The sequence below is a fragment of the Schistocerca nitens genome, chromosome 3 (genome assembly GCF_023898315.1).
Source record: "Schistocerca nitens isolate TAMUIC-IGC-003100 chromosome 3, iqSchNite1.1, whole genome shotgun sequence".
Taxonomy (NCBI): domain Eukaryota; kingdom Metazoa; phylum Arthropoda; class Insecta; order Orthoptera; family Acrididae; genus Schistocerca; species Schistocerca nitens.
The window spans coordinates 6089404-6102874 of NC_064616.1; positions in this window are offsets into that span (position 1 = coordinate 6089404).

Here is a 13471-nt window from a genome sequence, read left to right on the forward strand (position 1 = left end):
TTGGACCTTCCCATTGACGATGAAACACAGAAATTGCATCGGAATTAAATATAAGAGACACAATGCCGACATAAGTACAGGAAGACTGAGTCTTCCTACTATTTATGTTTTGAGCGTTTCCTGTGTCACTAGTTTTACATTCCGATGCACCTCTGCAGGTTTACTGTATCCCTTGGACCTTCCCATTGACGATGAAACACAGAAATTGCATCGGAATTAAATATAAGAGACACAATGCCGACTTAAGGACAGGAAGACTGAGTCTTCCTACTCTCTATGTTTTGAGCGTTTCCTGTGTCACCAGTTTTACATTCTGATGCACCTCTGCAGGCTTACTGTATCCCTTGGACCTTCACAGTGACGATGAAACACAGAAATTGCATCGGAAGTAAATATAAGAGACACAATGCCGTCTTAAGTACAGGAAGAATAAGTCTTCCAACTGTCTATGATTTTAACTTTCCTGTGTCATCAGTTTCACTTTCCGATGCACCTCGGCAGGTTTACTGTATCCCTTGGACCTTCCCATTGACGATGAAACACAGAAATTGCATCGAAATTAAATTTAAGAGACACAATGCCGACTTAAGTACAAGAAAACAGTCTACGTACGGTCCATGTTTTGAGCGTTTCCTGTGACACCAGTTTTACATTCCGATGCACCTCTGCCGGTTTACTGTATCCCTTGGACCTTCACATTGTGGATGAAACACAGAAATAGCATCGGAATTAAATATAAGAGACACAATGCCGACTTAAGTGCAGGAAGACTGAGTCTTCCTACTGTCTATGTTTTGAGCGTTTCCTGTGTCACCAGTTTTACATTCCGATGCTCCTCTGCAGGTTTACTGTATACCTTGGACCTTCCCATTGACGATGAAACACAGAAATTGCATCGGAATTAAATATAACAGACACAATGCCGACTTAAGTACAGGAAGACTGAGTCTTACTACTGTCTATAATTTGAGCGTTTCCTGTGTCACCAGTTTTACATCCCGATGCACCTCTGCAGGTTTACTATATCCCGTGGACCTTCCCATTGACGATGAAACACAGAAATTGCATCGGAAATAAATATAAGACACACAATGCCGACTTCAGTACAGGAAGACTGAGTCTTCCTACTGTCTATGATTTGAGCGTTTCCTGTGTCACCAGTTTTACATTCCGATGCACCTCTGCAGGTTTCCTGTATCCCTTGGACCATCCCATTGACGATGAAACACAGAAATTGCATCGAAATTAAATATAAGAGACACAATGCCGACTTAAGCACAAGAAAACAGTCTTCGTACGGTCAATGTTTGAGCGGTTCCTGTGTCACCAGTTTTACATTCCGATGTACCTCTGCCTGTTTACTGTATCCCTTGGACCTTCCCATTGACGATGAAACACAGAAATTGCATCGGAATTAAATATAAGACACACAATGCCGACTTAAGTACAGGAAGACTGAGTCTTCCTACTGTCTATATTTTGAGCGTTTCCTGTCTCACCAGATTTACATTCTGATGCACCTCTGCAGGTCTTCTGTATCCATTGGACCTTCCCATTGACGATGAAACACAGAAATTGCATCGGAATTAAATATAAGAGACACAATGCCGACTTAAGTACAGGAAGACTGAGTCTTCCTACTGTCTATGTTTTGAGCGTTTCCTGTGTCACTAGTTTTACATTCCGATGCACCTCTGCAGGTTTACTGTAACCCTTGGACCTTCCCATTGACGATGAAACACAGAAATCGCATCGGAATTAAATATAAGAGACACAATGCCGACTTAAGTACAGGAAGACTAAGTCTTCCTACTGGCTATGTTTTGAACGTTTCCTGTGTCACCAGTTTTACACTCCGATGCACCTCTGCAGGTTTACTGTATCCATTGGACCTTCCCATTGACGATGAAACACAGACATTGCATTGGAATTATATATAAGAGACATAATGCCGACTTAAGTACAGGACGACTGAGTCTTCCTACTGTCTATGTTTTGAGCGTTTCCTGTGTCACCAGTTTTACATCCCGATGCACCTCTACAGAATTACTGTATCCCTTGGACCTTCACAGTGACGATGAAACACAAAAATTGCATCGGAGTTAAATATAAGAGACACAATGCCGACTTAATTACAGGAAGAATGAATCTTCCTACTGTCTATGTGTTGAGCATTTCCTGTGTCACCAGTTTTACATACTGATGCACCTCTGCAGGTTTACTGTATCCCTTGGACCTTCCCATTGACGATGAAAAATAGAAATTGCATCGGATTTAAATATAACAGACACAATTCCGACTTAAGTACAGGAAGACAGAGTCTTCCTACTGTCTATGTTTTGAACGTTTCCTGTGTCACCAGTTTTACATTTCGATGCACCTCTGGAGGTTAACTGTTTCCCTTGGACCTTCCCATTGACGATGAAACACAGAAATCGAATCGGAATTAAATATAAGAGACACAATGCCGACTTAAGTACAGGAAGACTGAGTCTTCCTACTGTCTATTATTTGAGCGTTTCCTGTGTCACCAGTTTTACATTCCGATGCACCTCTGCAGGTTTACTGTATCCCTTCGACCTTCCCATTGACGATGAAACACAGAAATTGCATCGGAATTATATATAAGAGACAAAATGCCGACTTAAGTACAGGAAGACTGAGTCTTCCTACTGTCTATGTTTTGAGCGTTTCCTGTGTCACCAGTTTTACATCCCGATGCACCTCTACAGAATTACTGTATCCGTTGGACCTTCACAGTGACGATGAAACACAAAAATTGCATCGGAGTTAAATATAAGAGACACAATGCCGACTTAATTACAGGAAGAATGAATCTTCCTACTGTCTATGCGTTGAGCATTTCCTGTGTCACCAGTTTTACATACTGATGCACCTCTGCAGGTTTACTGTATCCCTTGGACCTTCCCATTGACGATGAAAAATAGAAATTGCATCGGAATTAAATATAAGAGACACAATGCCGACTTAAGTACAGGAAGACTGAGTCTTCCTACTGTCTATGTTTTGAGCGTTTCCTGTGTCATCAGTTTTACTTTCCGATGCACCTCTGCAGGATTACTATATCCTTTGGACCTTTCCATTCACGATGAAGCACAGAAATTTCATCGGAAATAAATATAAGAGACACAATGCCGACTTAAGTACAGGAAGACTGAGTCTTCCTACTGTCTATGTTTTGAGCGTTTCCTGTGTCACCAGTTTTACATTGCGATGCACCTCTGGAGGTTTACTGTTTCCCTTGGACCTTCCCATTGACGATGAAACACAGAAATCGCATCGGAATTAAATATAAGAGACACAATGCCGACTTAAGTACAGGAAGACTGAGTCTTCCTACTGTCTATGATTTGAGCGTTTCCTGTGTCACCAGTTTTACATTCCGATGCACCTCTGCAGGTTTACTGTATCCCTTGGACCTTCCCATTGACGATGAAACACAGAAATTGCATCGGAATTAAATATAAGAGACACAATGCCGACATAAGTACAGGAAGACTGAGTCTTCCTACTGTTTATGTTTTGAGCGTTTCCTGTGTCACTAGTTTTACATTCCGATGCACCTCTGCAGGTTTACTGTATACCTTGGACCTTCCCATTGACGATGAAACACAGAAATTGCATCGGAATTAAATATAAGAGACACAATGCCGACTTAAGGACAGGAAGACTGAGTCCTCCTACTCTCTATGATTTGAGCGTTTCCTGTGTCACCAGTTTTACATTCTGATGCACCTCTGCAGGCTTACTGTATCCCTTGGACCTTCACAGTGACGATGAAACACTGAAATTGCATCGGAAGTAAATATAAGAGACACAATGCCGTCTTAAGTACAGGAAGACTAAGTCTTCCAACTGTCTATGATTTTAACTTTCCTGTGTCATCAGTTTCACTTTCCGATGCACCTCGGCAGGTTTACTGTATCCCTTGGACCTTCCCATTGACGATGAAACACAGAAATTGCATCGAAATTAAATTTAAGAGACACAATGTCGACTTAAGTACAAGAAAACAGTCTACGTACGGTCCATGTTTTGAGCGTTTCCTGTGTCACCAGTTTTACATTCCGATGCACCTCTGCCGGTTTACTGTATCCCTTGGACCTTCACATTGTGGATGAAACACAGAAATAGCATCGGAATTAAATATAATAGACACAATGCCGACTTAAGTGCAGGAAGACTGAGTCTTCCTACTGTCTATGTTTTGAGCGTTTCCTGTGTCACCAGTTTTACATTCCGATGCACCTCTGCAGGTTTACTGTATCCCTTGGACCTTCCCATTGACGATGAAACACAGAAATTGCATCGGAATTAAATATAAGAGACACAATGCCGACTTAAGTACAGGAAGACTGAGTCTTACTACTGTCTATAATTTGAGCGTTTCCTGTGTCACCAGTTTTACATCCCGATGCACCTCTGCAGGTTTACTATATCCCTTGGACCTTCCCATTCACGATGAAACACAGAAATTTCATCGGAAATAAATATAAGAGACACAATGCCGACTTATGTATAGGAAGACTGAGTCTTCCTACTGTCTAAGATTTGAGCGTTTCCTGTGTCACCAGATTAACATTCCGATGCACCTCTGCAGGTTTACTGTATCCCGTGGACCTTCCCATTGACGATGAAACACAGAAATTGCATCGGAATTAAATATAAGACACACAATGCCGACTTAAGTACAGGAAGACTGAGTCTTCCTACTGTCTATGATTTGAGCGTTTCCTGTGTCACCAGTTTTACATTCCGATGCACCTCTGCAGGTTACTTGTATCCCTTGGACCATCCCATTGACGATGAAACACAGAAATTGCATCGAAATTAAATATAAGAGACACAATGGCGACATGAGTACAAGAAAACAGTCTTCGTACGGTCAATGTTTGAGCGGTTCCTGTGTCACCAGTTTTACATTCCGATGCACCTCTGCCTGTTTATTGTATCCCTTGGACCTTCCCATTGACGATGAAACACAGAAATTACATCGGAATTAAATATAAGACACACAATGGCGACTTAAGTACAGGATGACTGAGTCTTTCTACTGTCTATATTTTGAGCGTTTCCTGTCTCACCAGATTTACATTCTGATGCACCTGTGCAGGTCTTCTGTGTCCATTGGACCTTCCCATTGACGATGAAACACAGAAATTGCATCGGAATTAAATATAAGAGACACAATGCCGACTTAAGTACAGGAAGACTGAGTCTTCCTACTGTCTATGTTTTAAGCGTTTCCTGTGTCACCAGTTTTACATTCTGATGCACCTCTGCAGGTTTTCTGTATCCATTGGACCTTCCCATTGACGATGAAACACAGAAATTGCATCGGAATTAAATATAAGAGACACAATGCCGACTTAATAACAGAAAGACTGAGTCTTCCTACTGTCTATGTTTTGAGCGTTTCCTGTGTCACCAGTTTTACACTCCGATGCACCTCTGCAGGTTTACTGTATCCCTTGGATCTTTCCATTCACGATGAAACACAGAAATTGAATCGGAATTAAATATAAGAGACACAATGCCGACTTAAGTACAGGAAGACAGAGTCTTCCTACTGTCAATGTTTTGAGCGTTTCCTGTGTCACTAGTTTTACATTCTGATGCACCTCTGCAGGTTTACTATATCCCTTGGACCTTCCCATTGACGATGAAACACAGAAATCGCATCGCAATTAAATATAAGAGACACAATGCCGACTTAAGTACAGGAAGACTAAGTCTTCCTACTGGCTATGTTTTGAACGTTTCCTGTGTCACCAGTTTTACACTCCGATGCACCTCTGCAGGTTTACTGTATCCATTGGAACTTCCCATTGACGATGAAACACAGACATTGCATTGGAATTAAATATAAGAGACACAATGCCGACTTAATTACAGAAAGACTGAGTCTTCCTACTGTCTATGTTTTGAGCGTTTCCTGTGTCACCAGTTTTACACTCCGATGCACCTCTGCAGGATTACTGTATCCCTTGGACCTTCCCATTGACGATGAAACACAGAAATTGCATCGGAATTAAATATAAGAGACACAATGCCGACTTAAGGACAGGAAGACTGAGTCTTCCTACTGGCTATGTTTTGAGCGTTTCCTGTGTCACCAGTTTTACACTCCGATGCACCTCAGCAGGTTTACCGTATCCCTTGGACCTTCCCATTCACGATGAAACACAGAAATTGAATCGGAAGTAAAAATAAGAGACACAATGCCGACTTAAGTACAAGAAGACTGAGTCTTCCTACTGTCTATGTTTTTAACGTTTCCTGTGTCACTAGTTTTATATTCCGATGCACCTCTGCAGGTTTACTGTATCCCTTGGACATTCCCATTGACGATGAAACACAGAAATTGTATCGGAATGAAATATAAGCGACACAATGCCGAATTAAGTACAGTAAGGCTGAGTCTTCCTACTGTCTATGATTTGAGCGTTTCCTGTGTCACCAGTTTTACATTCCGATTCACCTTTGCAGGTTTTCTGTATCCATTGGACCTTCCCATTGACGATGAAACACAGAAATTGCATCGGAATTAAATATAAGACACACAATGCCGACTTAAGTACAGGAAGACTGAGTCTTCCTACTGGCTATGTTTTGAGCGTTTCCTGTGTCACCAGTTTTACACTCCGATGCACCTCTGCAGGTTTACCGTATCCCTTGGACCTTCCCTTTCACGATGAAACACAGAAATTTAATCGGAAATAAATATAAGAGACACAATGCCGACTTAATTATAGGAAGACTGAGTCTTCCTACTGTCTAAGATTTGAGCGTTTCCTGTGTCACGAGATTGACATTCCGATGCACCTCTGCAGGTTTACTGTATCCCGTGGACCTTCCCATTGACGATGAAACAGAGAAATTGCATCGGAAATAAATATAAGACACACAATGCCGACATAAGTACAGGAAGACTGAGTCTTCCTACTGTCTATGATTTGAGCGTTTCCTGTGTCACCAGTTTTACATTACGATGCACCTCTGCAGGTTTCCTGTATCCCTTGGACCATCCCATTGACGATAAAACACCGAAATTGCATCGAAATTAAATATAAGAGACACAATGCCGACTTAAGTACAAGAAAACAGTCTTCGTACGGTCAATGTTTGAGCGGTTCCTGTGTCACCAGTTTTACATTTTGATGTACCTGTGCCTGTTTATTGTATCCCTTGGACCTTCCCATTGACGATGAAACACAGAAATTGCATCGGAATTAAATATAAGACACACAATGCCGACTTAAGTACAGGAAGACTGAGTCTTCCTACTGTCTATATTTTGAGCGTTTCCTGTCTCACCAGATTTACATTCTGATGCACCTCTGCAGGTCTTCTGTATCCATTGGACCTTCCCATTGACGATGAAACACAGAAATTGCATCGGAATTAAATATAAGAGACACAATGCTGACTTAAGTACAGGAAGACTGAGTCTTCCTACTGTCTATGTTTTGAGCGTTTCCTGTGTCACTAGTTTTACATTCCGATGCACCTCTGCAGGTTTACTGTAACCCTTGGACCTTCCCATTGTCGATGAAACACAGAAATTGCATCGGAATTACATGTATGAGAAACAATGCCGACTTAAGTACAGGAAGACGGAGTCTTCCTACTCTCTATGTTTTGAGCGTTTCCTGTGTCACCAGTTTTACATTCTGATGCACCTCTGGAGGCCTACTGTATCCCTTGGACCTTCCCATTGACGATGAAACACAGAAATTGTATCGGAATGAAATATAAGCGACACAATGCCGAATTAAGTACAGGAAGGCTGAGTCTTTCTACTGTCTATGATTTGAGCGTTTCCTGTGTCACTAGTTTTACACTCCGATGCACCTCTGCAGGTTTACCGTATCCCTTGGACCTTCCCATTGACGATGAAACACAGAAATTGCATCGGAATTAAATATAAGACACACAATGCCGACTTAAGTATAGGAAGACTGAGTCTTCCTACTGGCTATGTTTTGAGCGTTTCCTGTGTCACCAGTTTTACACTCCGATGCACCTCTGCAGGTTTACCATATCCCTTGGACCTTCCCATTCACGATGAAACACAGAAATTTCATCGGAAATAAATATAAGAGACACAATGCCGACTTAAGTATAGGAAGACTGAGTCTTCCTACTGTCTAAGATTTGAGCGTTTCCTGCGTCACCAGATTGACATTCCGATGCACCTCTGCAGGTTTACTGTATCCCGTGGACTTTCCCATTGACGATGAAACACAGAAATTGCATCGGAAATAAATATAAGACACACAATGCCGACATAAGTACAGGAATACTGAGTCTTCCTACTGTCTATGATTTGAGCGTTTCCTGTGTCACCAGTTTTACATTCCGATGCACCTCTGCAGGTTTCCTGTATCCCTTGGACCATCCCATTGACGATGAAACACAGAAATTGCATCGAAATTAAATATAAGAGACACAATGCCGACTTAAGTACAGGAAGGCTGAGTCTTCCTACTGTCTATAATTTGAGCGTTTCCTGTATAACCAGTTTTACATTCCGATGCTCCTCTACAGGTTTTCTGTATCCCTTGGACCTTCACAGTGACGATGAAACACAGAAATTGCATCGGAATTAAATATAAGACACACAATGCCGACTTAAGTATAGGAAGACTGAGTCTTCCTACTGGCTATGTTTTGAGCGTTTCCTGTGTCACCAGTTTTACACTCCGATGCACCTCTGCAGGTTTACCATATCCCTTGGACCTTCCCATTCACGATGAAACACAGAAATTTCATCGGAAATAAATATAAGAGACACAATGCCGACTTAAGTATAGGAAGACTGAGTCTTCCTACTGTCTAAGATTTGAGCGTTTCCTGCGTCACCAGATTGACATTCCGATGCACCTCTGCAGGTTTACTGTATCCCGTGGACCTTCCCATTGACGATGAAACACAGAAATTGCATCGGAAATAAATATAAGACACACAATGCCGACATAAGTACAGGAATACTGAGTCTTCCTACTGTCTATGATTTGAGCGTTTCCTGTGTCACCAGTTTTACATTCCGATGCACCTCTGCAGGTTTCCTGTATCCCTTGGACCATCCCATTGACGATGAAACACAGAAATTGCATCGAAATTAAATATAAGAGACACAATGCCGACTTAAGTACAAGAAAACAGTCTTCGTACGGTCAATGTTTGAGCGGTTCCTGTGTCACCAGTTTTACATTCCGATGTACCTCAGCCTGTTTATTGTATCCCTTGGACCTTCCCATTGACGATGAAACACAGAAATTGCATCGGAATTAAATATAAGACACACAATGCCGACTTAAGTACGGGAAGACTGAGTCTTCCTACTGTCTATATTTTGAGCGTTTCCTGTCTCACCAGATTTACATTCTGATGCACCTCTGCAGGTCTTCTGTATCCATTGGACCTTCCCATTGACGATGAAACACAGAAATTGCATCGGAATTAAATATAAGAGACACAATGCCGACTTAAGTACAGGAATACTGAGTCTTCCTACTGTCTATGTTTTGAGCGTTTCCTGTGTCACTAGTTTTACATTCCGATGCACCTCTGCAGGTTTACTGTAACCCTTGGACCTTCCCATTGTCGATGAAACACAGAAATTGCATCGGAATTACATATATGAGAAACAATGCCGACTTAAGTACAGGAAGACGGAGTCTTCCTACTCTCTATGTTTTGAGCGTTACCTGTGTCACCAGTTTTACATTCTGATGCACCTCTGCAGGCCTACTGTATCCCTTGGACCTTCCCATTGACGATGAAACACAGACATTGCATTGGAATTAAATATAAGAGACACAATGCCGACTTAATAACAGAAAGACTGAGTCTTCCTACTGTCTATGTTTTGAGCGTTTCCTGTGTCACCAGTTTTACACTCCGATGCACCTCTGCAGGTTTACTGTATCCCTTGGATCTTTCCATTCACGATGAAACACAGAAATTGAATCGGAATTAAATATAAGAGACACAATGCCGACTTAAGTACAGGAAGACAGAGTCTTCCTACTGTCAATGTTTTGAGCGTTTCCTGTGTCACTAGTTTTACATTCTGATGCACCTCTGCAGGTTTACTGTATCCCTTGGACCTTCCCATTGACGATGAAACACAGAAATTGCATCGGAATTACATATATGAGAAACAATGCCGACTTAAGTACAGGAAGACGGAGTCTTCCTACTCTCTATGTTTTGAGCGTTTCCTGTGTCACCAGTTTTACATTCTGATGCACCTCTGCAGGCCTACTGTATCCCTTGGACCTTCCCATTGACGATGAAACACAGACATTGCATTGGAATTAAATATAAGAGACACAATGCCGACTTAATAACAGAAAGACTGAGTCTTCCTACTGTCTATGTTTTGAGCGTTTCCTGTGTCACCAGTTTTACACTCCGATGCACCTCTGCAGGTTTACTGTATCCCTTGGATCTTTCCATTCACGATGAAACACAGAAATTGAATCGGAATTAAATATAAGAGACACAATGCCGACTTAAGTACAGGAAGGCTGAGTCTTCCTACTGTCTATAATTTGAGCGTTTCCTGTATAACCAGTTTTACATTCCGATGCTCCTCTACAGGTTTTCTGTATCCCTTGGACCTTCACAGTGACGATGAAACACAGAAATTGCATCGGAATTAAATATAAGACACACAATGCCGACTTAAGTATAGGAAGACTGAGTCTTCCTACTGGCTATGTTTTGAGCGTTTCCTGTGTCACCAGTTTTACACTCCGATGCACCTCTGCAGGTTTACCATATCCCTTGGACCTTCCCATTCACGATGAAACACAGAAATTTCATCGGAAATAAATATAAGAGACACAATGCCGACTTAAGTATAGGAAGACTGAGTCTTCCTACTGTCTAAGATTTGAGCGTTTCCTGCGTCACCAGATTGACATTCCGATGCACCTCTGCAGGTTTACTGTATCCCGTGGACCTTCCCATTGACGATGAAACACAGAAATTGCATCGGAAATAAATATAAGACACACAATGCCGACATAAGTACAGGAATACTGAGTCTTCCTACTGTCTATGATTTGAGCGTTTCCTGTGTCACCAGTTTTACATTCCGATGCACCTCTGCAGGTTTCCTGTATCCCTTGGACCATCCCATTGACGATGAAACACAGAAATTGCATCGAAATTAAATATAAGAGACACAATGCCGACTTAAGTACAAGAAAACAGTCTTCGTACGGTCAATGTTTGAGCGGTTCCTGTGTCACCAGTTTTACATTCCGATGTACCTCAGCCTGTTTATTGTATCCCTTGGACCTTCCCATTGACGATGAAACACAGAAATTGCATCGGAATTAAATATAAGACACACAATGCCGACTTAAGTACGGGAAGACTGAGTCTTCCTACTGTCTATATTTTGAGCGTTTCCTGTCTCACCAGATTTACATTCTGATGCACCTCTGCAGGTCTTCTGTATCCATTGGACCTTCCCATTGACGATGAAACACAGAAATTGCATCGGAATTAAATATAAGAGACACAATGCCGACTTAAGTACAGGAATACTGAGTCTTCCTACTGTCTATGTTTTGAGCGTTTCCTGTGTCACTAGTTTTACATTCCGATGCACCTCTGCAGGTTTACTGTAACCCTTGGACCTTCCCATTGTCGATGAAACACAGAAATTGCATCGGAATTACATATATGAGAAACAATGCCGACTTAAGTACAGGAAGACGGAGTCTTCCTACTCTCTATGTTTTGAGCGTTTCCTGTGTCACCAGTTTTACATTCTGATGCACCTCTGCAGGCCTACTGTATCCCTTGGACCTTCCCATTGACGATGAAACACAGACATTGCATTGGAATAAAATATAAGAGACACAATGCCGACTTAATAACAGAAAGACTGAGTCTTCCTACTGTCTATGTTTTGAGCGTTTCCTGTGTCACCAGTTTTACACTCCGATGCACCTCTGCAGGTTTACTGTATCCCTTGGATCTTTCCATTCACGATGAAACACAGAAATTGAATCGGAATTAAATATAAGAGACACAATGCCGACTTAAGTACAGGAAGACAGAGTCTTCCTACTGTCAATGTTTTGAGCGTTTCCTGTGTCACTAGTTTTACATTCTGATGCACCTCTGCAGGTTTACTGTATCCCTTGGACCTTCCCATTGACGATGAAACACAGAAATTGCATCGGAATTACATATATGAGAAACAATGCCGACTTAAGTACAGGAAGACGGAGTCTTCCTACTCTCTATGTTTTGAGCGTTTCCTGTGTCACCAGTTTTACATTCTGATGCACCTCTGCAGGCCTACTGTATCCCTTGGACCTTCCCATTGACGATGAAACACAGACATTGCATTGGAATTAAATATAAGAGACACAATGCCGACTTAATAACAGAAAGACTGAGTCTTCCTACTGTCTATGTTTTGAGCGTTTCCTGTGTCACAAGTTTTACACTCCGATGCACCTCTGCAGGTTTACTGTATCCCTTGGATCTTTCCATTCACGATGAAACACAGAAATTGAATCGGAATTAAATATAAGAGACACAATGCCGACTTAAGTACAGGAAGGCTGAGTCTTCCTACTGTCTATAATTTGAGCGTTTCCTGTATAACCAGTTTTACATTCCGATGCTCCTCTACAGGTTTTCTGTATCCCTTGGACCTTCACAGTGACGATGAAACACAGAAATTGCATCGGAATTAAATATAAGAGACACAATGCCGACTTAAGTACAAGAAAACAGTCTTCTTACAGTCAATGTTTTGAGCGTTTCCTGTGTCACCAGTTTTACATTCCGGTGCACCTCTGCAGGTTTACTGTATCCCTTGGACCTTCCCATTGGCGATGAAACACACAAACTGCATCGAATTTAAATATAAGAGACACCATGCCGACTTAAGTACAGGAAGACTGAGTCTTCCTACTGTCTATGATTTGAGCGTTTCCTGTGTCACCAGTTTTACATTCCGATTCACCTTTGCAGGTTTTCTGTATCCATTGGACCTTCCCATTGACGATGAAGAACAGAAATTGCATCGTACTTGAATATAAGAGACACAATGCCGACTTAAGTACAGGAAGACTAAGTCTTCCTACTGTCTATGTTTTGAGCGTTTCCTGTGTCATCAGTTTTACTTTTCGATGCACCTCTGCAGGTTTACTATATCCCTTGGACCTTCCCATTCACGATGAAACACAGAAATTTCATCGGAAATAAATATAAGAGACACAATGCCGACTTAAATACAGGAAGATTGAGTCTTCCTACTGTCTATGTTTTGAGCGTTTCCTGTGTCACCAGTTATACATTCCGATGCACCTCTGCAGGTTTACTGTATCCCTTGGACCTTCCCATTGACGATGAAACACAGAAATTGCATCGGAATTAAATATAAGAGACACAATGCCGACTTAAGTGC